Genomic DNA, 5,000 nt, shown 5'->3' on the forward strand with positions numbered 1-5,000 from the left:
AACCAACAAAATAGAACCGAGGTCCTATTCCATTATTCCATGCACACAGTATTCAGGCGGGCTTGCCTGCTTTAAGCACTCTAATTTGTTCAAAGTAAACGTGCCGGCCCACCGAGACACTCAATAAAGAGCACCCTGGTAGGATTTCAACGGGGTCCGCCTCGGGACGCACGAGCACGCACGAGGCGGTCGCACGCCTTCGGCTCGCCCCACCGGCAGGACGTCCCACGATACATGCCAGTTAAACACCGACGGGCGGTGAACCAACAGCGTGGGACACAAATCCAACTACGAGCTTTTTAACCGCAACAACTTTAATATACGCTATTGGAGCTGGAATTACCGCGGCTGCTGGCACCAGACTTGCCCTCCAATAGATACTCGTTAAAGGATTTAAAGTGTACTCATTCCGATTACGGGGCCTCGGATGAGTCCCGTATCGTTATTTTTCGTCACTACCTCCCCGTGCCGGGAGTGGGTAATTTGCGCGCCTGCTGCCTTCCTTGGATGTGGTAGCCGTTTCTCAGGCTCCCTCTCCGGAATCGAACCCTGATTCCCCGTTACCCGTTACAACCATGGTAGGCGCAGAACCTACCATCGACAGTTGATAAGGCAGACATTTGAAAGATGCGTCGCCGGTACGAGGACCGTGCGATCAGCCCAAAGTTATTCAGAGTCACCAAGGCAAACGGACCGGACGAGCCGACCGATTGGTTTTGATCTAATAAAAGCGTCCCTTCCATCTCTGGTCGGGACTCTGTTTGCATGTATTAGCTCTAGAATTACCACAGTTATCCAAGTAACGTGGGTACGATCTAAGGAACCATAACTGATTTAATGAGCCATTCGCGGTTTCACCTTAATGCGGCTTGTACTGAGACATGCATGGCTTAATCTTTGAGACAAGCATATGACTACTGGCAGGATCAACCAGGGAGCTGCGTCAACTAGAGCTGAGCAGCCGGCCGCCCGGGAGTGTGTCCCGGGGGCCCGCGCGAACACGCAAGCGTCCGCTCAATCATTCTGCAAACAGGAGGAGGCTGAGCTCCCCTGCACAATACACCTCGAAACCCTCTCAGGTCCCGGCGGCGCGCAGCGCCGTCCCAAGTACTTGGTCGGGTTCGAGAGAGGCGCAATCGCCCGGAGTTAGGTGAGTAGACGCTTTCGGTGCGACCACCCGTGCTCCCAACTGAGCTTGCCGCTGCCGACAGAGGCCCGGGAGCGTGCTGTCGTGGCATTGCCGGCGGGAGACAACACGCGCCACCTACGGTGACCGGCAGCTCCAACGCCAGCGCCACAGAAGGACAAAAGCCCCACTTGGGTGCCGAAGCGAACTCTCCCAGCACAGCGCACGCGCCAACACATCCGCACAGCTGCGATACAAACCACCAGCGAGAACCGCTGGGGCGACCGAGCAGCAGACGGCGTCGCGGCGCCGAGCGCCGGGCGGCGGCGCATCCTCAACGCACACAGTCCTCAATCGGACCAGCACACTGAAGATGTCCACCGCGCTTCGCACCGGGCCCGCGAGGACCTACTTTGGCCGCACGGCGCCGCGCGCAGGGTGCGCCGGCGCGCAGCTGCGACGCCTGCCGCGTCCGTCGGCCGGCGCGCCTGCCACTGGCCGCCCCCACCAGCCGGCTGTAGCGCGTGCGCCCACGCACCGCGCGGCCAGCACGCCGGGAGGCGCCCCCTCACCGGCCGGGGACGGTCCCACCCAGCCACCGCCGCGTATCGCTTCACACCCAGATGCCGTTCAGTTTCGTCGGCATGGTGGGTATCGCTGGAACAACCGGTTCGTACCTCAACCTATCGTCGCCATCACCGATTCACCCCTAGCGAGAACAACCGCACCACAACAGGTTACCATTTGTTCATTTGCGTAACTTCACCAGAAAACGCAGGCGTCCATCGCCATTTGCAACTTCAACGATTATTGCATGCCTGTGTCAGGTGTCACGCCACACTACGTCTGCCCACATACACGCAACAAAATGTGCACGCCTAGACAATACGTGGAAGGTGGCCCCCGTACGTATGCGATGTCCATTGCTCGAACGACTGTCAACCGGCCTCTGTAGCATGTCGCAGATATGGAACGCGGTGCACCATGCCATCACGGTGTGTGAGGAGAGACGACTAGGTCCGAATACATCAACAGACAGCTCATGCTGATCGCCATCCACGGCGTCCGTTCCTCCCACACGTCTCTATGGCGTACCACACTGCAATCCAGCTCTCATAGGGAGACGACACGTAGCTGCGTGCACAATATTTGCACTGTATGGTCCGCCGTTTTTGGGCGCAGTCGTTGTACGGTCACACATGTGCCACGATGTATCATTCGGTACATAAGGACGAATGTGCAGTACAGATTGTGGTTTACGCGTACGACATTAGCGGACGGTTGACACAGGCCGCACCACAACGTAGCCTGAGTACGTCGCATGCGAAGGGCATTGAACATGCAAACTTCTCACCAACCAGCTTGCGAAGGCAGGGGGGCAAGGTGGGGACGTGGGGAGGGGCGGCATGTACGTCCTGCTGCCATCCACATTACAGTGTACAGCAGGAGCATGTGGAAAGTCAGCAAGACTTGCAAGGTGTTTAACATGAAGCGATACACAGGGGAGCGGGCAGTGCGAGTAGCGAACTATATTGCGAGGGTTGCGGGTGGGCAACACTACACTAATTGAACGAGTCGTATAACAATTACAGAGCAGGTTTAGGCGACAACATGGGTTACGTTAGGGGACAACGTGGGTTACGTTAGGGGACAACGTGGGTTACTTTAGGGGACAACGTGGGTTAGGTTAAGGCACAACGTGGGTTAGGTTAAGGCACAACGTGGGTTAGGTTAAGGCACAACGTGGGTTAGGTTAAGGCACAACGTGGGTTAGGTTAAGGCACAACGTGGGTTAGGTTAAGGCACAACGTGGGTTAGGTTAAGGCACAACATGGGTTAGGTTAAGGCACAACATGGGTTAGGTTAAGGCACAACATGGGTTAGGTTAAGGCACAACATGGGTTAGGTTAAGGCACAACGTGGGTTAGGTTAAGGCACAACGTGGGTTAGGTTAAGGCACAACGTGGGTTAGGTTAAGGCACAACATGGGTTAGGTTAAGGCACAACATGGGTTAGGTTAAGGCACAACATGGGTTAGGTTAAGGCACAACATGGGTTAGGTTAAGGCACAACATGGGTTAGGTTAAGGCACAACATGGGTTAGGTTAAGGCACAACATGGGTTAGGTTAAGGCACAACGTGGGTTAGGTTAAGGCACAACGTGGGTTAGGTTAAGGCACAACGTGGGTTAGGTTAAGGCACAACATGGGTTAGGTTAAGGCACAACATGGGTTAGGTTAAGGCACAACATGGGTTAGGTTAAGGCACAACATGGGTTAGGTTAAGGCACAACATGGGTTAGGTTAAGGCACAACATGGGTTAGGTTAAGGTACAACATGGGTTAGGTTAAGGTACAACATGGGTTAGGTTAAGGTACAACATGGGTTAGGTTAAGGTACAACATGGGTTAGGTTAAGGTACAACATGGGTTAGGTTAAGGTACAACATGGGTTAGGTTAAGGTACAACATGGGTTAGGTTAAGGTACAACATGGGTTAGGTTAAGGTACAACATAGGTTAGGTTAAGGTACAACATAGGTTAGGTTAAGGTACAACATAGGTTAGGTTAAGGTACAACATAGGTTAGGTTAAGGTACAACATAGGTTAGGTTAAGGTACAACATAGGTTAGGTTAAGGTACAACATAGGTTAGGTTAAGGTACAACATAGGTTAGGTTAAGGTACAACATAGGTTAGGTTAAGGTACAACATAGGTTAGGTTAAGGTACAACATAGGTTAGGTTAAGGTACAACATAGGTTAGGTTAAGGTACAACATAGGTTAGGTTAGGTTAGGTTAGGTTACACGTTGTTGTAAGGAAAGGTGTAGGGGGGGGGGGGCGGGGGCGGCAGGTTCGTTGATAGTGATTATAGTAAGTGAATGCTTGTGACATGATCAGATTTGTCACGTCAGGATGCACCTTTGGCTTATTAGAGGCGGCGCTCCAATTCTATGCTTGTGTGAGACCTGTGTCTTTGACTCATGTCATTGTTTGTGCGCTGTGACAGGAGGTACTATTGTGATGTTGGGTGCACCGTTGTATAGGACATGTGTGGGTGTTGGTGCCTGGTCTGCGCAATGGTGGATGTCGAAAGGCTGGGATATTGTATTTTCCGCATGGACCTCCTGGTCTGGTTGTGATAGTGTGGATTGTGTAATGTGGCGGAGAAGATGCACTGGATGTTGTTCCATGCTGGTGCTTACATATTGTATGTGCGCCTGTTAGAAGCAGAGAGTGGTGCGTGATCAGAGTGTCTGGCTGACGTGTGGTTCCCATTGTGGGCAGACTCTTTCAGCATGTATACGGACAGTTGTGTATATTTGCTGTAGTTTGATGGCTCTGCATTGATTACTAATCAGCGCCGTGTGTACGGGTAATCTGGTTCCAGTCCAAAATGTTCCATCTGTGTACATTAGTGACAAAGACTCCCCCCATGCAGTGGGGCTCGGTCTGTTATAGCTCTTCCGCGTAATATATTTGCCCCACGTTTTTGCGACTGCGAGTGCGAGTGCAACGCGCATGGGGACCGACATGCTGATGGCTCGGTATCGGACGCCGTACAGTGAGCAACGCGATCGCGTCTCTCGCTCGTAAGTGGTACAGGTCGCGGCTCATGTATAGGGACAGCGGGAATGTCGCATATTGGAAATAACTCTTCATGAAACGCAAGTTATAGGGGTGGATTGCACTTTACGAGTGCGGGAAACTTCCGCCGTTCATCCGCTGGAGGTGCGCGTGTGGCGGTTGGGGTGGTGCACGAACGGGTGCGGGTGGAGTCATTGCCGGTCCACGGCTTCGTGCGGCAGAGCCACTGGAGATTGGGTGCTATGGTCGACAGAGGCTGCAGGCTTTGTGGGTGGCGTCGAAAGGCG

The 5,000-nt window shown here is 53.3% G+C and overlaps 1 non-coding gene across 1 annotated transcript in view; it reads right to left on the reverse strand.

The window, feature by feature from the left end:
- The window catches only part of LOC124764477, a 1,909-nt gene extending 972 nt beyond the window's left edge, over positions 1-937 (reverse strand). Inside the window, exon 1 of the ribosomal RNA XR_007012767.1 lies at positions 1-937. This exon is cut by the window's left edge and continues 972 nt beyond it. This is a non-coding gene — a ribosomal RNA (small subunit ribosomal RNA).
- Between the last annotated feature and the right edge of the window lie 4,063 nt (positions 938-5,000).

The sequence above is a fragment of the Schistocerca piceifrons genome, unplaced genomic scaffold, assembly GCF_021461385.2.
Source record: "Schistocerca piceifrons isolate TAMUIC-IGC-003096 unplaced genomic scaffold, iqSchPice1.1 HiC_scaffold_634, whole genome shotgun sequence".
Classification (NCBI taxonomy): Eukaryota; Metazoa; Arthropoda; class Insecta; order Orthoptera; family Acrididae; genus Schistocerca; species Schistocerca piceifrons.